General features: G+C 40.2%; 1 long non-coding RNA gene across 1 annotated transcript; it reads right to left on the reverse strand.

The window, feature by feature from the left end:
* Positions 1–11999: 11999 nt before the first annotated feature.
* LOC120886365 (uncharacterized) lies at positions 12000–18055 on the reverse strand. The gene is made up of 2 exons (XR_005729337.2): positions 17909–18055; positions 12000–12340 (listed from the first exon to the last, which is right to left on the reverse strand). It is a non-coding gene; the product is annotated as an uncharacterized LOC120886365 (long non-coding RNA).
* Between the last annotated feature and the right edge of the window lie 4932 nt (positions 18056–22987).

Genomic DNA, 22987 nt, shown 5'->3' on the forward strand with positions numbered 1-22987 from the left:
TCTAGGTGTGGATATTTGCATGTCTTGGAAAAGCAAAGGTTTGTTCTTCTCATGAGACAAGTTACCAACTGCATTTTTGAAGAGGTGGGGTGGAAAATCACCACAGTGCAGACCACCTTTCTTCTTGAGCTTCTGGCATAAAAAACAGGGCAAGTTCATAGAGATAAGGTGTGGATTAAATGGCACTTAATGGTACAAGTGGTAGAGTATAGGTATGTCATAGAGATAGCAGATTCACTACAGTATATATTTGGCCTTGAACTTTTGTTCTAGCAAGTACTGTAAGTAAGTACTAGGAAGAACCAAAACTTGAGATTTCAGAAAGAGCACTAGCATTTACCATCATAGAGCCTATTTCAGTTCCAGAAAACAATCTAACATAGGCAGCCTCTGGGGCTTTAGAACCACTTCCATGAAGGAACATAAAGGGTTGTGTACATCAAGCTGTGAAAGGAACAGCTCAGACCTGCCTTCAAAGGCTGGAAGGACTAGGGAGGCATAAATTCATGCTGAGACCAAAGTGGGGTCAATATTCTGGAGGGTTGCTATAAAGAGAAGCTTCTCAATGGCTAGCTCTAAACTTTGCAATGAACTTCAACACAGAATGGGCTAGCTTGATGGTCCTGGAGCCACACAAGGAAACTTCAAGGAGGACTGCACAGTGTGGCTCTCCATGGGCTGAGAGCCTGACCGTATGACTATATGACCTTATGGGAGGCTTGAAGCCAATCTTTCCTTCTTGTCTGTTCTTGCATACTTGGTTTATACAAGAGTGACCACATTTCCTAGTTTCCCATCAGAACTCGGGGTCTGATCCAGTATTTTAGTTGTCAACTGGGGGCGATTTTGCAATGGTCTGGTACAGTCAGGACATGTTTCTGTTTGTCACATTTACCAGGGTGATGCCACTGACAGGTAGACTAGGAAGGCTATCCAACATACTACGATGCACAAGACAGAAGTCCCCTCAAACAGTAATCTGTTCCAAACCAAGATGTCTACAGTACCAACACTGAGAAACCCTACCATACTGTCTTCTAATGTGTCCATTTCTTTACATGGAATAGATCTTAGAAATATATCAAAGTTGCCAGGCACAGTGCTGCACACTTGTCATCCCAGAAACTCAGGCAGCTGAGGCAGGAAGATTGCCAGTTTGAGGCCAAACTCAGAAATTTAGCAGAGCCCTAAGCAAATTAGTGAGATTGTTAAATCCCCAGGACAAACAAAACAAACAAACAAATATGTCTACATCAATCACAAGTAGGGAATGACTCAGAACAAGGAAAAAATCCATTGCTGTATTTCCATGGCATGGGCATGGGAGACAGAGATCCAGTCAGTGACAGGGCTATGACCGTAAACTTTGGGCCCAGCCTGAGAAGCCTGGGATAAGTGGACTTCGCCCTGCCCACCTCTTCTTCTGACTGTTTAAAAATAAGCACTTAGGAATAATGCCAGCCAAGCCCATCCTTGAGACACAGACTTGGAGGTTATCTCAGATCCAAGAGCAAATGCTCCCAGCACAAGCTTTCTCTTCTACAAGCACAATCCAGTGCCTGCTGTGCGGCATGAGGCCCCAGACTTTGCCCTGGTCAGGCCCAATAGAATGCAGTGCTGAGAGACAGGACAACCCTGACCCCTACGTTAGGAGCAAATGACAGGTAGGGTATGGGTGTGCTGTATGTAGGGTATGGAGAGAGCGTGCAGACATTGAATCCACCCTCTTGCTGGCCATCTGGGCTGTCTTGAACCCTGGTTCTTACATCACCTCGGATGCCCCCCACACTGCCCACCTCCACCCAGTACCTCATCTCCCACCCCCGCCCTGTACCAAAGGCTGTGCCCATCCGGCTCATTTCCCTGGATCTGGCTGCCTGTCTTGGAAACATTCCTGGAACTCTTTACACGGAATTTAGCGAGCCCAGGAAGCCTTCTTATAGTTCCCAGAGAAAAGACTTTGAGAGATTGTTCCCTGACTGCGGGGTCGCTTTCTCTCCGCTGTGGTGTCTTTGATGTATTCGTAGAGCTCTTGTTCAAGCCACTTCCCACAGAAAGCCAGGCCTTCCGGGCGTGGAGTTCCTGCTGTGGGCCTGGCAGCTTCTCTCCCCGCTGCACCCAGCTCTGCAGGCAGGGGAGGCTGGTCTGTCCTGACGCCACAGGCCCTGCTTCACAGTGGTTTGCCATATTCCACAATATCTCTTTTCTCCCCCAGTGATCCAAGAAAGGCTTCTCTAACTAGCCACCCACTTGGCAAGATCTCTGGGGGCTGTTTGCTCATCCCAGCCTGACTCTTTATTTCACTTGTAATCCTTTCTTCACCGTGTGCTTAATGGTGTCCTCCCTCTCTCTCTCTCTCTCTTCTCTCTCTCTCTCTCTCTCTCTCTCTCTCTCTCCCTCCCTCCCTCCCTCCCTCCCTCTGCCTACTTTGATACCCTACATACACACACACCATGAATTATAAGTCCATAGCATAGTATCTATCACAAAGTAGGCCCTCAGTAGAGATTTGTAGACTGAATGAATGAACAAACAAAAGAAGATATTTAAGATATTTGATCTCTTGACTTTGACTTTGAAATTGGTCCTCCAAGACATGTTGGGATCAAATGATGCTTACAGGTGTGGAAACAGCAAGAGAACACATGAGACGGGCTAACCTCCCCTTGAGGGTTATCACAGGGCCTGTAAGTCACAGGTCAGCCTTGTGGGCAGGAAGAAGGGCACCCATCCTCTGGCAATGAGTACTTGATGAAGGGTGGACTCCTCTGAGCTGCCTGAAGATGACTGCACTTCTTGCGGGCCCCACCTGTCCTGAACAATACCCTTCCACATGACACCAGAAGTACACATTCAACTGATGGGATGTGGCCTTTAAGGATCACATTTTTTTTATTTAGAATGTGTTGTCATTTTGGTCCATGTACAACCATAGGACTATGTTATGTGTGGGAATGTTTTGTGCATTTAGGACTGTATGTCATTAGACTAGGTCCTAATGCTATGTCACTGATGTATTTATTTTAAAAAGAGAGAACTGTAAACACAGAGACAGAACGACACAAAGAGAAAATCAAGCGAGGACACACAGGGAGAAGGCCATCTACAAGTCACAGGACACCTGAGGCTGTCCTAAACTAGCAGGGAAGCATACAGCAAATTTTTCCTTCCAGCCCTCAAAAGGAGCCACCCTGATGACTCCTTGATTTCTGTGAGACAACAAACTTCTGTCATTTAAGCCACCCAATTTGTGGTACAATTGACCCTTGTATCTGTAGGTTCCACATCTACAGATTCCAACAACTCAGATCAAAATTATTTGAAAAACTTCTTTTCTGTACTGAATATGTACAGACTTTTTGTCATTATTCCCAAAATAGTACAGCGTAACAACTATTGACATAGCACTTGTATTGTGGTATTTTGTACAAACGCTATCTAGAGATTAGTTAAAGTATGTGGGGGGGTGTATATAGGTTCTGTGTAATACTATGCCATTTTATAGAAGAGAATTGAGCATCCCCGAATTTTGGTATCCCTGGGGATCATGGACCAAACCTCCAACAGATACTGAGAAACAACTGTACATTGCTACAGAAACCCCAGGAAACCAACACAATTGAAATGCATCAGCTGCATAATGCAGCAGGCACTAGCAGTACCACAAGTCCCCTGTGTACCCATTTACCAGCTTCCCTGGGTTTTCTTCTAGGCCTGTACCTCTATACTTAATGGAGAAGTCCCCCTGACACTACTAGAGTGGCTTTGCTTTCACAATCAGAGAGGTGGAATAGTACAGGTGTATATAATCTGTTATGGTTTGGATATGAGGCATCCCCCAAAAACCTCTTGTGTTAATGCAGGAGATGACATGACTAGATTATGAGGGGCACAGTCAGTGGATTAATTCACTTGACTAATTAATAATTTAAGTGGATTTTGGGGTAGTAACTATAGGCAGGTGAGGCATGGCTGGAAGAAGTAGGTATACCGCTGGGGGTGTGCCTTGGGGATTATGTATTTTGTCCCTGGCTCCTCCCATTCTCTCTCTCTCTCTCTCTCTCTGCTCTCTGGCCTCCATGAGCTGAGAAGCTTTCCTCTGCCATGCCCTTCTGCCATGATGCTGTACCTCACCTTGATCCCAGAGCAATGGAGTTGGCTAACCGTGGACTGAATCTCTGAAACCATGAGTTCAAAATGAACTTTTCCTCCTCTAAGTTGTTCTGGCCAGGTATTTCGATCACAGTGATGAAAATCTGACTAACACACACCTCGTTCCCCTACCCATCCACCCAGTCTCAAACAGCTATGAGATCAGAGAGCTCTTTTACCTACCTTGAGAAGGGCCCAACCCTGAGATCCCTCCTAGAGCTCCCCATAGGATTAAGATAAGAAAGTCACCTGGAATCACACTTTGCTCAGCTTCGTCCATTGCCATGGCCTGCTCTCCCTGTCCCTGCCCTGCTCTCTCCTGGGAGCACCTCTCTAGGGAGGCAGTTAGCCAGGGGGTTTCATCTTAGCTTCTGTCTCCAGAACACCAGACAGACCAAGAACCATAGCATAGAAGTGACTCCAGGAGACTGATACTGAAACGGAGACTCTGGAGATGGGTGACAGCCTGCCAGAGTGTAAGAAGGTCCCCATCCCCAGGGGTGAGTGGAGTGCTGTGACCTCTGCATACTTCCCTCCTGCAGCACTGCAGTTGCTGGGGTCCTCAGTAGTGGTGAATACACTGGAAGCTAGGTGGAAGGGCATGCCTTGGATGATGCAATCCTTCTGGTGATTGGAGGGAGGAGGGGAAGGAGAGAACATGACAGATTTGGGTTTATCAAGGACGCATTGACCAGACTGAAGCCAGTTGAAAAGCCTAGTGTGTTGATCAACTTTCCGTCACTGTGACCAAATACCTGAGCTAAATTTAGGAGAAAAGATTTATTTTGACTCACAGTTTTCAGAGGTTTCAGTCCGTGGTTGGTTAGCCCCTTCACTTTGGGCTTTAGTAGAAAGAACGTCACTTCAGAGAACACATGGAAAAACAAAGTTGCTCACCTCATGGTGGCATGAAAACAAAGAGAAAGAGGAAAAAGAATGAGGGTCCCAATAGCCCCTTGAAAGGCATGTTACCAATGAATAACCTACCTCCTTCTACTAGGCCCCACCTCCAAAAGGTTTCACTACCTCCCAATAGTACCACAGACTGGCACCAAGCTTTTATCATATGGCGTTTGAGGGATATTTCAGAGCCAAACCAAATGCCCAGCGTCCCTTGATTGAAAGGAGGCTGGGTATCCCCCAAAAGAGCCCTGTAACCCTGTCACAGTTATATGCTATAAATCTTTCTCCTTCAATTCTTTCCTATAAGGCCTTTGGCCATTTATCAGGTCCATGTGTACAATGGAAAAAAGGAAATGCCAAGATCTTTTGGGGATTTCCAGACATGCGCTTTGAAATGACATTAAATCTTAAGACATTTTTAGAAAATGCTTAGGAGAACAAAATGTCACTGTGTTCTGCCAAAGTGGAGACTCATGGTAGTCAGGTGATACGTGGAGTTCTGGCCCAAATCTGATTCTGCAAACCTGCCCTATGGTTTACTCCCCATTTCCAAAATGTGTCATTGGAATAGGCGCACATAGCCCCTCACAGAGTCTCCAAGCGGTTCTCCTGACACACAGAATGAGGCAATTGCAATAAAAAAGGCTAAGGAAGTGCCTCCCTCCTGGGATAGTAAGCCTGGGGAAGCTGCAGACATCACTGTCACCATAAGAGGCTGGAAGGATGCAGGGTAGGATGCCTGTCACTGTCCCATTTGATTTGCCTCTTTGCCCTGTGTAGATGTCATATAAATCTTGGGAAATCACAACAGATTGTCATAAACTTGATGTGACTCCAATTACAGCTGCTGCTACAGATGTGGCTCAGGAGCATTCCAGATGTGTGTACAGATTGCTGCAGAACAACATGGTCCCTGACACCTAGAATGCTTTATGTTAACTAATTGTTTCTTTCCTCCTGCTTCTTCCTATGATCAAAACAGGTGCACATTGTAGGTTCCAAGTGAGAGTAACACCCATAGTCACTGATATGATCATGCCCAGAGAAATAGCAGGAGAGTAAAGTAGTGGATGACACGGGTTCTCTTTTCTTGATCCTCCATGAGTACACCCCACCCTGTTCCCCACCCTGCTCTGCATCCAGGAAGCCAAACTATATAGACTGTATCTATGAGTTTCCTAGCCTTCTGGCTTCCAGTTTAATACTGGAAGACTGGAGGAAGTAAAGAGAGTGATACTGGTGGATTTCCTCCCCTGCTCCCTTGCTGTCTTCCCTTGGAAGCACAGTGAATTGGTCTGTGCTCCTGCTGCACAGTCTTTTCCCATAGCTACTGATCTCAGTAGCACCCATTAATTGCACCCACAACTTGCTCCTTTAGGCCTGGGGGTGCTAACAGCTCCCCAGCATTGCTAGCCCTAGAGTGCTATACTGTTGACTTTGCTTAACCTGCCTCACCTTTGTAAACAATCCTTTGACTATGCTCTCCTCATTTGCCCCATCTGAAGTTACCTTCTGTTTCCTTGTGAGACTCTGATTCCAGGAAGAGAATTAATTCAGTCACTTTATATTTATTGAGTAGTTATATTGTGTATGGGAAAGGGTTCTCCAGAGAGAAGGGCGAGGGCAGGGGGAGAAGGGTGGGTAGAAAAAGGAAGGAAATGGAAGGCAGGGAAGAGGAGAAGAGATTTAGTAGGGGAATTTCCTCATGTGATTAGGAGGACTGAGAAGTCCTCCAACAGGTCAAGTGGAAACCCTGAGAGGCAAGGTTATCCAACTTCAAAAGCCTCATAACCAGGGACGCTGATGTTATAAATTCTGCTTAATAAGTTGAAAAAGGGGAACCAAAGTTCTGATGTCCAAGGGCAGGAGAGAGAAACCAATTCACCTTTCCTCTGTTTTTGTTCTTTCTGGTCCCCTGGTCAATTAGATGTTGCCCTCCCACATTAAGGGCAAATCTCACCTCACTTAGTCTTCTGACTCACACACTCATCTCTGTGAAACACCTTCACGGACACACCCAGAAATAATGCTTTAGCCCTTCTCTAGGTATTCCTTATTCCAGTCTAGTTGATACCTAAAGTAAACTATCACACCATGTAATCCATGCTAGGCATGCTCACCATGGTGCTCACCACCAGACATGCTCACCACCTCAGAGTTTCTGGGAAAGACAGACATTAATCCAATAATCTTTCAAACAAAGAAAAATTACAAATGAGGCAAAGAGAAGGAAGGATGACTCTTAGTCCTGTGAAATTTCATAATGGGAGAAGGGGTGTTCTCTCCTTATGTTTGGATTGGTGTTGCAAATAGTGATAACAACACATGCAAAGGCCTTGGAGCTGTCAGGAATGTAACACTTTGAGGGGTTTAAGAAAACCTTGGGTAAAGGAAGCTATAAAAGCAGGAGGGCTTTGCAGGTGGCAGATAGGCCTCCTAGGCTTTATCAAATAATTTATCCTAATGAAAACAAGTAAGGCCACGAGAGCACGTGGTTAGGTGGCTCTAAAATGGTCCCCCATGCTCCCTGCCTCCCAAGATTCATGTCTTTTTGTAATCTCCTCCTTCGAATGTGGGTTGGACTTAATTCTAATGAACAGAATATGGAAGAAGTGAAGGCATGGTGGGATATCTGAGCTTGGGTTACATAAACAGATTGTGGCTTCCATTTTGGGTGCCCTTTCTCATTCTTTCCCTCTCTCCCTCAGCTCCACAGCTGTTGCACAGAGAAGAAACTCAGGTAGCCTATGGGATGGCCCATGTAGTAAGGAACCCAGACCTGATAGCAACCATGGGAGTGAGCTTGAAGTGGATTGTCTCAGGCCTGCCAACATCCACAGGTGTGAGCTCATCTGCAGATTTTCCAGGCCCAGTCAAGCTTTCAGGTGACTACAACCAGCCCCATCTGTAATCTGAACTACAGCCTCCCTAGGGACTCTGAGCCAGGGCACCCAACTAAGCCATGTTCATATCTCTGACCCACACAGACCAAGGGATAAATACACGATTGTTTTAAGGGGCCAAGTGTTAGAGTAATTTGTTATGCAAAGATAGTTATCCTTAGATAACTGTCTCAGTCAGCTTTCTATCGCTGTGACAAATACCCAAGATAAATCAACTTAAAGGGAGGAAAGGTTTACTTTGGCTTACAGTTTCAAAGATTTCAGTCTGTTGGCTCCATTGCCTTTGGGCCTTTGGAGAGGCAGCACATCTTGGTGGGGAACAGGTGGTGCAGCAAAGCCGTTCATCTCCAGGCAGCCAGGAAACAGAGAGAAAGCAAGGGACCAGGATCCTAGAAGCCTCTTCAAGACTATGGCTCCCAGGGACCTACTTCCTCTCACTAGGCCCCACCTCCTAAAGGTTTTATCACCTCCCAGGAGTGATGAGGACCAGGCTGAGGACCAGGCCTTCAATACATGGGCTTTTGAGAAATACTCCAAACCATATTCCATAGTAAGATAGCATATTTCATTCATTCAATAAATACTGAAAAACTGCTAAATACCAGATATATTTTAGGTGCTGACAACATACATTTTAAATATTTTTACATATTTATTTTTTGAATTTGTAACATGAGAATAGGGTTTGAAATTCTAAAGTAACCCTCTAAAAACTGGAACAAGACAGGGATGCCCTCTTTCACCACTTCTATTTAACATAGTTCTTGAAACACTGGCCAGAGCAATTAGACAAAAGAAATTAAAGGGATATGTATAGGAAACGAAGAACTTAAATTAGCACTATTTGCTGGCAATATGATTCTATACCTAGAAGACCCAAAAAGATCCACCAGAAAATTTCTAGATTTAGTAAATGAATTCAGCAAAGTAGCAGGTTGTAAAATCAACACCCATAAATCAAAGGCATTTCTGTATATCAGTGACAAATCCTCTGAGAGGGAAATGAGGAAAACTGCCACATTTACAGTAGCCTCAAAAAAAAAAAAAAAAACAACTTGGTAATCAACTTAACGAAAGAGGTGAAAGATCTAAACAATGAAAACTATAGAACCCTAAAGAAAGAAATCAAAGAAGACCTTAGAAGATAGTCTTTTTGTAATCTCAAAATGACCATACTACCAAAAGCATTATACAGATTTAATGCAATTCCAATCAAAATCCCAATGACATTCCTCATAGAAATAGAAAAAGTAATCATGAAATTCATCTGGAAAAATAAGAGACCCATAATAGCTAAAGCAATCCTTAGCAAGAAGAGTGAAGCAGGTGGCATCTCTATACCAGATCTTAAACTATACTACAGAGCAATAGTAATAAAAACAGCATGGTATTTGCACCAAAACAGACTGGTAGGCCAATGGTATAGAATAGAGGACACAGAGACTAACCCACAAAACTATAATTATCTTATATTAGACAAAGGTGCCAAAAACATGCAGTGGAGAAAAGATAGCCTCTTCAACAAACGGTGCTGGGAAAACTGGAAATCCATATGCAACAAAATGAAATTAAACTCCTATTTCTTCCCATGCACAAAACTCAACTCAAAGTGAATTAAGAACCTAGGAATTAGACCAGAGACTCTGCATCTAATAGAAGAAAAAGTTGGCCCTAATCTTCATAATGTGGGATTAGGCCCCAACTTCCTTAATAAGACTCCTATAGTACAAGAATTAAAACCAAAAATCAATAAATGGGATGGAAGCAAACTAAAAAGTTTCTTCTCAGCAAAAGAAACAATCTGTGAGGTGAACAAAGACCCTACATCTTGGGAACAAATTTTTACCCCTCACACATCAGATAAAGCACTAATCTCTAGGGTATATAAAGAACTCAAAAAGCTAAGCACCAAAAAACCCCCACAAATAAACTAATCAATAAATGGGCCAAGGACCTGAAAAGATACTTTTCAGAAGATATACAATAAATCAACAAATATATGAAAAAATTCTCATCATCACTAGCAATTAGAAAAATGCAAATCAAAACTCGTCTAAGATACCACCTCACTCCAGTCAGAATGGCAGTTATTATGAATACAAAAAACAATAAGTGTTGTCGAGGATGTGGGGAAAAAGGCACACTCATATATTGCTGGTAGGACTACAAATTGGTGCAGCCAATATGGAAAGCAGTATGAAGATTCCTTGGAAATCTGGGAATGGAACACCATTTGACCTAGCTATCCCTCTCCTTGGTATATACCCAAAGGACTTAAAAACTGCATACTACAGGAACATAGCCACATCAATGTTGATAGCAGCACAATTCACAATAGCTAAACTGTGGAACCAACCTAGATGCCCTTCAGTAGATGAATGGATACACACACACACACACACACACACACACACACACACACACAAAATAGAATACTGCTCAGCAATAAAAGAGAATAAATTCATGGCATTTGCAGGTAAATGGATGGCATCGGAGAAGATAATGCTAAGTGAAGTTGGACAATCCCAAAAAAACAAATGCCGAATGTTTTCTCTGATATAAGGAGACTGATTCATAGTGGGGTAGTAGGGGGAGCATGGGAGGAATAGACAAACTCTAGCTAGGGCAGGGGGGTGGGAGGGGAAGGGAGGGGGCAGGGGGTTAGCAAGGATGGTGAAATGTGATGGATGTCATTATCCAAAGTGCATGTATTAAGACCCTAATTTGTGTGAACATTCTTTATATACAACTATAGATATGAAAAAGTGAGCTCTATATGTGTAATAAGACTTGTAATGCATTCTGCTGTCATTTATTTTTTTAAAATCAATTTTTAAAATTAAAAAAAATCTTTAAAAATATTTTAAAGTAACAATAGGGAACACAGGGAAAATCTCCTTCCCCACAGATACCCAATTCCCTTATCATGGCTTAATGTTATCAGTTTCTGGTGTGCCCTTCCAGAAAGATTTTATGTACATACAAGCAGATATGTAATTCACAACATCATTCTGCAACTAGTTTTTTTCACATATCTTAAATAACATTCTGTGTCTATATAGAGAGATTTCTATATTTGCACAGCCATGTAGAATTCCATTATATGAATGTATCTTTATACATTTTCTCCCATCCCCTCAATTGCTGACAATTTAGTTATTTCCAACCATTTGCTATTACAAATAGTGGCTTAATAATAATTTTCACCCTATAACATTTTGCACTACAGGATAAATTTGTACAAGTGGGTCAAAAAGTGTGCGTGTGTGTGTGTGTGTGTGTGTGTGTACTTTTGATAAATTTATAATTTTGATAAATATTGCTAATTACAGTGGCAGTGGTATAGTTGGTAGAAAGCCATCAGCAACAGGTAAGAGTGTCTGCTTCCTGCACAAATGTCAACAGCGTTATCAAGCCATTCCCATCTTTGCCAGTCTGGTCAATGAGAAATGGCTGGCATCTCAGGGAGGCCTGAAGTCAGCCCGCCCTTATTATGCTTGCAGTGGAGAATCTTTTGTCATGTATAAGAGCCGCTGATAACACAGGTGTGCTATAAAAAAATAACAAATACATAAATACATAGCACTGTGCCAAGTGTAGAGCAGATTGTGAGAACCAAAGCGGATGGCGTCGCCTAGATGGGGGGTGGGGGCAGATAGAATATAACAGATGGACTGAAAGCTATTTGAGAGACTAAAGAAAGAGGCCTTTGTGAGCTGTGTGTATGTGTGCGTATGTGCGCGCCTGCCCTCTTAGAGGAAGGCTGGTGAGCAAGAGGCCTTGCCAGCATTTGTCTTGTCTCTGGCTTGTGCAACTTGAAGAAAGATGGTGCCTTCGCCAAGACAGGCAGGGCTGAAGGAAGTCCAGGTTTGTGGGGGATGCTCAAATATGTTTTCTGTGGTTGCTATGAGAACCATGAACTTCTTGCATTTACTATGTGCTAGGCCTTCCTCCTACACCTTATTGGAGTTTTACATTTTTAACACGTCTTAGATTTAACATATTTAAAATACCAACTAGTAAATCACATACACAAAGAGATATGCCACACCATCTATAAAATGTTAATTATTTTTCTGATCGACAATGCATTGAGGGATCATTTGCATGCGAAAGTGGTGGGAATCACCTGGAGGGATGTTCAGCCATGGACAAAGCTGCTTAAATAACTTGCACTAATGATACAGGCGGGCAAGTATCCTCGGAATTGGTTTCCTTCCCTCTGTGCCATGTGAAGTCACTTGAGACATCTGAAATTCTTCAGTTTCTCACTTCTGAGGGTCCCTCTGGTCCAGGGTGTGTAATATTAATATTCATTGGGTCGTGGCACCAGATCCCAGCTGATTCCCAGAATCTAGTATCCCACATGACAGAGGGAACAACTACAGAAAGAAAAAAAAATAGTGATTTAAAAGTTCTATGTACGTATAACTTCTTGTAGAAAAAACCACCATCACCCTAAAATAACTTTGGACTAAAATTGGACTTATGGTCTTATGATAATCCATGTAGGTTTTCTTTTTTTTTTTTTTCTCCCATGACCCTTCACTTCCCAATGCTCCAGCTCAGACTGCTAGCTGTGAGTACTACCCATTAGCTGGTAAAATCAGAGAATAAATAGGTCAAAGTCCTGGCTTTGATTCTTCAAAAACCAAGGTAAAGCATAAAAGAAAGAATCAGCTTCCTTTTTGTCTGTCTAGGCCAGTGATTCTCAAATGTGGTCCCCTAACTAGAAGCACTGGCATTACCTGGTAGCTGATTAGAAATGTAAAATCTCAGACCTTGCTTCAGATCCATGGAATTAGTACAGTGCCTAGAAATCCATATTTTAATAAGCCCACCAGATAATTCTGATGCACAACAAAGTTGGAGAACCACTGGCCTTTGATAACTTCTAATTTGAGAACCAAAGTCTAAGAAAGTTCTCCAAGTCACATAGGGAGGATTAGAGGAAACATAGTTGAAGAGTTACATGTTTAGATGAGCTGTCTTAGTCCATTTTCTATTGCTATAACAGAACGCCTTAGAATGGGTTCTTTATAAAGCAAAGAGATTTTTTAAGTTCTTCAAGTATAAGAGCATAGCACCAGAATCTGCTTCTGATGTCAGACAGCTTGATACAGTAGGAATGTTTGTAGGAGGGTGTTACACTGTGAGAGAGGAAGCAAGAGACCAGAGAGAGATCAGAACCATTCTTTTATAAATACCTGTTCTTGTGGGGAAAATCCACTCCTGAGACCTAACCCACTCTGAGAGGCTAGCACTAATCCCATCACAAAGCTGGTAATGACTATATCACTTCCCACTAGATCCCACCTGTTTTTTAATATAGTATTTTTAGTGGAACATAACAAATGTACAGAAAGGTACACCACTCATAGATGTATAGCTCAATAAATGTGCATAAACTGAACATCTCTATATAACCACCACACAGATTAAGAACACAACATTATATAGAGAGAAGATGGGAGGGGAGGGGAGGGGGGATAGCAGAGGATAGGAAAGGTAGCAGAATACAACAGTTACTAATATGGAATTACGTAAAAATGTGGATGTGTAACCGATGTGATTCTGCAATCTGTATTTGGGGTAAAAATGGGAGTTCATAACCCACTTGAATCTAATGTATGAAATATGATATGTCAAGAGCTTTGTAATGTTTTGAACAACCAATGATAAAAAAAAAAACACAATATTACCAAGACTTTAGGGATCCTTCTCCTGTCCTCTCCAAATCACTACCATACCCACAAAAGGAGACACCATCTTGACTTTCAAACACAATAGTTTAGTTGCTTGTTTTTGAAATTAATCTGCATCCAGAGAAGAGAGGGTAGCATAGAAAAGCAGAACTCCAAAAAACCCATCTTTTGTGTGTGGGCAGAATGGAATGCTTCCTGCAGGCCTCACCTCTTAAAGATCCCATTTCCTTTCAATGCTACCACACTGAGGATCCAACCACCCTTGGAGGACCAATCCCATCCAAACCATAGCATAGGCCTAAGGAAGAGACCTCACAGACTGCCCTAAGGAGCATCCCAACATCTCCTTTGAAGCCTGGAAGTCTGTGGGTATAGGTAAGACTCTCCCAGCCAACTACTCTGAGCTCAGAACAAGTTGATGCTAAAGCATGAAGAGTTTGCAGGCGAGGTCCAGGTACCAGAGATGGGCAAGAACACCACAGCAGACACCAACATAGAGAGGGATGATTACATGTGAGAGAAGCCCCATGCAGAGCTGCCAGCATGAGCCAGAGGACTCTGCTGCTCTGCTCTGCCATCCGCACTCTTGTCTGGAGCTAGATTTAGCTTCTGGCCTGAGGGTCTTATTATTTCATGGAGTTGACAAACATAAACCTACTGTCAAGATAGCCCCTAAACCATATGTTAAAATTGCTTCCTTCTACACAACATCCTTAGATATGGTAAATTAAAATATGTCAAAGCAAAGTTATAAACTGGTAGATAACACTAGAGTCCCAAGAAGGAGCAATCCTTGTACTTAAAATGATGATTTTTTTTCTTTACAAAAAGACAATGCCTGTGAAAAACAGGGGCGACAAACAGAGGGTGTGACTCCCTGTACCCTGGAGGCTGGAAATAAAAAAAACGTAATTATTGAAATTAAAAGTCCATACACAGCTGATATACATGGTACTGAACTTGAAATGAATCATGTAAGCATGCACCTGTACATACCTATACATGTACAATGCATAAATACATGCACAATTAAACTTTAGAATATCAAAGATAAAGAAAAAGAAGCTGCCAGAGAAAAAAGATCACGAATTTCTTCTAAAACATAAAAGTCAGACCACATCCTATTTGTCATCAGCAACCTTGAATACACAAAGTGATGAATGAAAAGCTTCAAAGTGCTGAGGGAAAATACCAGTGTAACTTTGAGCCCAGAATTCTGTAGCCAGGAATTATTTTACAAGAGTAAGAATGAATCCAGGCACAGTGGCACAAGCCTATAATCCCAGCAGCTGAGGCAGGAAGATCGTGAGTTCAAAGCCAGCCTCAGCAAAAATGAGGCACTAAGTAACTCAGTGAAACCCTGTCTCTAAATAAAATACAAAATAGGGCTTCGGATGTGACTCAATGGTTGAGAACCCCTGAGCTCAGTTCCTGATACCCCTCCCCCAAAAAAGAGTAAGAATGAAACAAAGAAACTTTCTTTCAGACACTTAGAAAAATTCCCACCCCTAGACCTTTGCAGAAAAAAAAAAAACTACTACAGGATAATGCAAGGAGGAAATGAATCCAGAGGAAATCATAGAAAGCCAGAAAAAAGGATGATCATAAGTCGGTAAAACATATCAGTGCATTTAAATACGTTTAATATGGAGGGCTGTCTTTGAACAGCATGCTGAGAACAAAGTTTTGCGGCAAGAGATTCTCAACAATCTCTTCTGGCTTATCAAAATAGAAAACAAATCTAACAAATGACATTGGGCAAATCACAGCATCTGCAAAAGGACCAGTGCTCTGGCTTAGGCTAGATGGAAGAAACAGTGCCCAGTGTACACTATAGAGCCTATGCCAGAGAATCCCTACTCTTCCCATTGCCCCCTCAGCTAGTCAGACACATACCAGCTCTCCATAGTTCATGCTGCTGCCATTGCAGCCCTGGAAAACCAATGTCTACCACTTCTGCAGCTAGAATGGATTTTGCATGATGTCTTCTTCTTTGTCTCTTTCCTAAATCAAATTTTATGAAGTTAGGTCTGTCTAGCCACATTCCTGTGCTTTGGGTACAAAGTGTATGGCAGGGGTGGGCTGGGGGGTGAATATGTGAATTTATGGTTTCTGACTTTGGGAAGACAGGGGTCAAAAGATTTGAAGTGTCTCCAAACTTAGGAAATTAGGAAACTTGTTTAGAAGACACTAGGTAACCAAAAAGCATGAAAGATTTCCATTATAGAAGGAAAGGTAGGGGGAGTATAATAAATACAAAACACAAATTATCAGGAAAAAAATCAAAATATATCTATAATTCCCCAAACCTAAATGAATTAAATTTATCCATTACAAAACAGAGACTCTCATATCGGATATTTTTGAAATTATATTTATATGCTAACTTAACAATAAAATACATTTATATAATTATTATGTATCTGGAAGGAAATTGATGGCCCACACAAATTGAAAAGAGCTCATTAGTGATAGGTATTTGAAGAAAAACAAAAATAAACCTTTTTCAAGTATAATAAGAAAAATCAACATTAGAGACAAATGAGGATGTAAGACTATGACTATATATATGTATATATCTATACATATATATATATAGTTGTGTGTGTATATATGTGTGTATATATAAACAGAAGACACTTTCAAAAATCATAATTATAAGAGGATATAATTAAAGTTTATCTGTTTCCTTCTAATGTAAATCACCTTTAAAAATTAAAACATAAGGCAACAGATATACTCGCACAGTGGCAAAATTTTGAAAAATTTCCCCCAAATTTGGGATGCAATAAGAATGGTCACAGTCATCACAGACACTTCAATATTGTATGGGAATCACTTTTGAGTGCAATGGGATAAGAAAACCAATTAATATTGCTTGACTTAGAATGAAATAAATGAAGCTGTTATGATTTGCTCATGACATATAGAATCCAAAGAAATCTATATAAAAACTAATAAAACTAATAAATAAATTCAGCCATAACACTAGATAAGGACAATAAGCTAAAATCAATTTGAATGCTTTATGTTAACAAAAAAAAAATTTTTAGAATAATTCCATTTGAAATAGAATCAAAAGGCATCCTTTATCCAAGATAAATATAACCTTGGGGCTGGGGTTATAGCTCAGTGGTACAGCACTTGCCTTGCACATATGAGGCCCTGGGTTCGAGCCTCAGCACCACATAAAAATAAATAAAATAAATAAAGATTGTGTCCATCTTTTAAAAAAATCTTTAAAAAATATATAACCTCTATGTGCAATATTGTGGCATAGAAAAATATACAATATACTTGAAATACTTGATACAATCCTAGTCAAAATCCAAGCAGTTGTGAGTTCATGTTGTGTGCACATATATGTAAGTTGAAAGCTAATTATATGCAAGTGCAAGGGGCATAAATAGCCCAAAACAAACAATAATTAAGTTAACATGTTAAGTGATGTGAAAATAGACATAGATCAACATACAAGAATGTTCATAGTATTTTTAATGCACATTATCTAAAATAACCTAAAGCTACATCAGCAATGACATAAACAAATTTTGATATACTTATACAAAGGAATACTATACAATAATGAAAATAAACAAGCTATAGATTCACATAATAACAAGAATGAACCATATAAATATAATTGTGACCAAAAGAAGCCACACACAATGTAATGCATTCTGTCCATTTATGTGCAGTTCAAAATTAGGCCAAACTTCTCAATGATATTGAGAGTTAGACATTGATTACTTCTGAACAAGAAAGAGGGAGAAAGGATAGGAAAAGGGGTCCTTGGGAGTGTTTATAAGTCATATTTTTACAATCTGGATGTGGTTATAAGACAGGTTCCCTTTCTCCAATTCCTCAAAGTACACACTTGTGATTTATGCATGTTTTGAGAAATTGTTTATTCAAAATAAAAATGGCATAAGATGATTGACTAGGGTTTATTACAGAAATTTAAAGATAATTTAACTTTATAAAATTTACATCATTAAGGGCTGGGGTTATAGACACTGGATTCCAACCTCAGCACCACATAAAAATAAATAAAGATATTGTGTCCATCTTTAAAAAATTATATCATTAAAAAATGTCTATCATGGTAAAAAAATATCATAAGGTTAATTCAATTGATGCCCTCAAATTAAAATTAATTAAATTTCATGACTGTAAACTGATTAGACTAGAAATGAAATGTAGCACCTGGAAAGGGCATCATGGCAAAGACTACTTGTCGCTTACTTGCTATCCATTACCGGCTTCTTCCTTGTTGATAGAAGTGGTGACATCCAAATAAAAAACACTCATCTCTTGCAGCTGAGGACAGTGACATGACCTAGTTGCAGCCAGAAGAAGAAAATTGAAGTATAGTCTTAAATTTTTTGAGAAATCTATTACTTTTCAGATAAAAAGGAACAGATTCATGTGAGAAAGACAGAATAGAAAATAAATTTCCTGGAAATAAAAGCACAAGGTAAAACTTCTCATCTGAAACAAAAATCTTGTTTATGATATTTTAAAAATAAACTAAAAAGGGTTTCTTTGTTTTTTTGTTGCTATACAAAATACCTGAGTTAGACTAACTTTATAAAGAAGAGTATATATACCACACAGTGTCAGATGATAAAATGCAAACAGCATGGCACAGGCTCTGGCAAAAGCTGCTCTTAACTGCATCATCTCTTGGTGGTGATGGTGTCAAGAGTGGAGGAAGAAACCAAATCTTTCTCATGCATGAGGAAGCCATGAGGCTAGAATCCTACCACCATTCTGAAGACAAGGCCTCCAATACATGAAACCTTGAGGGACAAAATGTAAACCATACCCAAATCATAGCTGTCTTCAATCACTGTAGTGTTTACTAGTATTCTATTGATACATGTAAAAAGACAGATGTAACAGTTTTGATTTAAAATATCAACATTTATAGTATACCCTGAACTTCTGTACTTTGCAATTATTTGAACTCATGATAAAACACTTTTTTAGTATGTCAACTTATAACAAGCAAGGAGCTACACAATTTTTCCTAAGAATTTTATGGATATGCACGCATATAATTTTGAGGCTGTTGCTCCAAATCACTATGATTTGCTGCAGGTTTTCTGGAAGATATAGCCAGGGGATTGCTTACTCAGTGAACACCTTAACTCCTTACAACATTTCTTGAACAGTCTAGCCCCTGTCTGCTCAGCAGTTACTCTAACATCTCTCTGTCATTGATGCCTCCCTGCACACACACACACATACAGGGCACCTGTATCTTCTCCACAACATGTAGTTCCTGCACTCTGTCTAGTTTCTGTGCCTCTGGCCTGTGTACCCTTGAGAGGCAGAGACTGGCTTCCCACTCGGATGGCTCCTTTTCTTGGAGTGGGACATTTTTCCTTTCATATCATATGGGTTGAGGAGTCTTGGTGCCTTGTATAATTGTTTTTTCCTGGACCACATTCTGGCACTATGTCATTAGTCTTCACAGACAGACATTACAATAAAGAACTATTTGAAACATTTTCCTTATTTATTGTGGGGATGCTGTGGAGAACAATTTCTATAAGCTCCACGTGCCTTCTTTAGGGATCTCAGCACCAGGCCAACTGGCTTGTCTTAGACTACAAAATAGCTTTGATCTTTCAGAACCCGTGAAATTTGTAACTGATAGGGCTCTTGTGTTGTTGAGATAGTAACAAGATCAGAGTCAGATGTATGGGAAGCCTCCAGAAATTGCACAGGTACTAATGGCAGGTATTACTTTACTATCACATTTCCATTGACTGTGACTTCAAAAATCTATTTAATTGCTACATTGTATGTTTCTTTGTAACATACATACATGTACAGTATTGCTCTCAAATGAGGCAGTTTGTATAAAGTACACTAAAAAATTACAAACAAATGAAATGTGAATTTTCTAATTATCTTTAGCTGCAGCTTATATCAAGCTATCTTGCAACAATGAGTACACACTGAGAAGGCCAGCTCTCTGCCATGAAGCTTAGAAGTGTAATTTACTTTGGTTTGTCTCCAAGTCTGCCAACAGAGACCAATTTGGGTATGACCCTATTGATCTTGTCTTATAGCGGTAGATTTACTTTAACCAAATTCTGATATATAAGCCAGAATTTCATAGTATTAACTAATTAATTTGGAAGGGTTGCTTGGGGTTGAATCCAGAGGCACTTTACCATTGAGCCACATCCCCAGCCCTTTTCATTTTTTATTTTAAGATAGCATCTTGCTAAGTTACTTAGGACCTTACTAAGTTGCTGAGGCTGGGCTCAAACTTGTGATCCTCCTGCCTCAGCCCATCATGTTGCTAGGATTATGGGCATGCACCACTGCATCTGACCATAGTATTATTTTATGATGAAAAAACACACTCATCAAATGTTAGTACTGATATGTTTGATGAACAAAAAAATGATAACCAAGAGAGCAAATTTCATGCTCAGAAACAGGAATGCACAAACCCTAAGGGTCTCACTGCACACAGCTAGGATGGCATGCTCTGGGATGGTGATCAGAAAGGACCTACCAATCCCCAGCTCCCTGGGCTCCACTTTCTCCGTTCTCAGAGGATCATTCTTACCATGACCGTCATCAAGTTCCAGACGGTTGAGCTTTTAATTAGTGAATTATCTATATCTTCCTGTTTTTCACAATGTCATCACCGTGACAGGGGTTTGAGGATGACTACTTAGTCATACATCTGAAAACAACCTTTTGGTTTATTCTCTGAAGAGATCATCTTGTCATATCCACGGCCTGTGGATTTTCCTTGTGTGTCTGGGGGAGGGCAACCCCATATGCCTCATCTCCCAGGGCTCAGGAGGCATTTCTCAGCTCCTCACACAGTAAAAACATGGCATTATTCTTCCCTGAAGAAAATTAATTATTTTGATTCAAAGAAATGAAGAATATTTTTTATTTTTGAATAAATAAGATTTAAATTAAAACTAATTTAAATTAAAACTATTATATATAATGAGAGATTTAAAATAGAACATTTGCCAACTGATGAACAGCAAAGAACTAACAGCTGATCTTGTTCTAAACTCTGCAGGGTCCCCTGATCCATGCTCACAAACATATGGTAGAGGGGTAACACCTTGATAGGTCACCTTGAGACACAGAAGCATCTTGTTTCTGTCACTTATAGACGGACATGGTTTTCAAAGAGAACACACAAACTCAAAACTCTCAACAGTTCCAAGAAATAGACTTGAAAAATATGTTAACAGATACACAAGAAAAAAAAAGTATTATATTCTCCTACCTCACATTCCCAGAATAACTTTCAAGATTAGCTCTTCCCTTTCATGAGAACATTGCTTCTGGTCCTAACTTTTTGAAGGAATGTTTCTTGCTGTACTTGCATCAGCCCTGTGCCCATCAATGTAAACAGAAGGAACTGTGGGTTTGCATGAACTACCTAGAGGTAGGCAGGTCCAGATTCTGACCTCCAGGTAGATATAGAGATTCCTTAAAACATTTCATTATTTTTCCCTTGGAGGTAGAAACAGTATCAGTAGCAAATTTTAAGGAGATCAGGCAAAGTGGGTTTAATTTACCCCAGCCATGTCCTCATTCATAAAATGGGGTTAATAATAGTGCCTAATCTTTTAGAATGGCTGTGAATTTAAAATGTTTAGCATCAGTTGGAGTTTTGGAGATTGTGCTTGTATAAATAGTATTTTTTAGGGTAAGATGAGAATCATCTACTTGGGCAGGGAACTCAGAGAAGGAAGAATGGATATGGGGCAATTCCATGAGGCAGATGAGGGAGAAGATTCCTCCAGAATGAAGGGAAACTGACAGTTCAAACTTTCACCTGTGATTGCACCTGGGCTAAAAGGAGGGGAGAAAACACAGAGAGAAGCCAGTGGCAGATGGAGCAGATTCCAGACTGTCTCCCCTCACAGTTCTGGGAGGACAGTGTCTACTGTCTGCTCATCTGTACAGTGTCATGGAGCTGCCTAGGTCTCCAGCTCTGAAGGGTCCCTGTCCTGTGCCAATGGTAAGAGGGCCAATGAAAAGGCAGCAGCAGCAGACAACCCCTTTTTCCTCCCCTTTGTCCACAGGGAGAAGAACAAGTGGTCTTTGAACTTTCCTAATTATGCATCCTTGTCAGTAAAAACATCTTAAGCCTATTTCCCTATATAGGAATATCTTATTATTTTAACTTATATTATTATGTACATTATGTGGCACAAACCAAAATGGAAAATTTTAGAAGATATCATGAAAATTAAATGTAAATGGAAGTTATAGAATTGTAGACCCTCTTATCTGAGATATGTTCCAAGACCCCCAATGGATTCTTAAAACTATAGATAGTGCCAAATTACTCTCTATATATACAATTACTTTTATGTTTCTCCCTATACATGCACCCATGTATAACGTTTAATTTATAAATTAGGCACAGTAAGAGATCAATAGTAAGCAATAATAGAACAGTTTTAACAATATGTTATCATAAAGTTATTTAAAATTTACAAATTGTTTATTTCTGGATTTTTAAAAATTTACTAATTTAAGGCCATAGTTGGCCTTGAGCAACTGAAATTGCAAATGGGGAAAAGGGTGGGTATTGTGTTTTCTTCCTTGAATTCCAATGGATTGTCTTATGCATAATTTAAAATCCTTGTGTCCCTTCCTCAGTAACCTCAGATTAAAAGGAGAAATTACAGTAATGGGAACCCTAAAAAAAAAAAATCTGTGACTTGGACTTTGAAATTATGAAGGCTTTCCTCCAAAGAGCCATTTTAGTGTATCTCTGAAACCCTCTCCAGCTTAACATGGCATCTTTGGATTTTGGTGTCAAAACTCTGTAAAATTTAAAAACTTGAATGTCCAGTGTTGTCTTTCATTAAAGAGATAATGACTCAAAAGGAAAAAATATACTTGAATGTGAGCATCCATATTTGACAAAACCAATATTTATTTGTTTTCATTTATTAATGTCCCTAGTTTGTGCTCCTTCATCTGCCACTATTCCTGACTCACTGTAGGTACTGAATCATACCTTAATTGTGGTCGTTATGAATCATTGATCCAGCTATCTTGGTCTGAAATCCCAACATATGGCAACAAGGAAGATATGGAAATTGTTTTACTAATTATGAAATGAAATATTTTGAAACTCCTTTAAATAATTATTACAAAAACCTTATGCCTTTATATATTCCTTTAAACAGTGAAACATCCAGATAGCCATCAAGCAAGTATCAGATGGAAATGCTTACAAGTAGCCCTTTTTTCAATTTGGGAGCGATTTATTTGGTCTGAATTCAGAAACCGTAACTCACTGAAACTAGT

Source organism: Ictidomys tridecemlineatus, chromosome 5, assembly GCF_052094955.1.
Source record: "Ictidomys tridecemlineatus isolate mIctTri1 chromosome 5, mIctTri1.hap1, whole genome shotgun sequence".
Lineage (NCBI taxonomy): Eukaryota > Metazoa > Chordata > Mammalia > Rodentia > Sciuridae > Ictidomys > Ictidomys tridecemlineatus.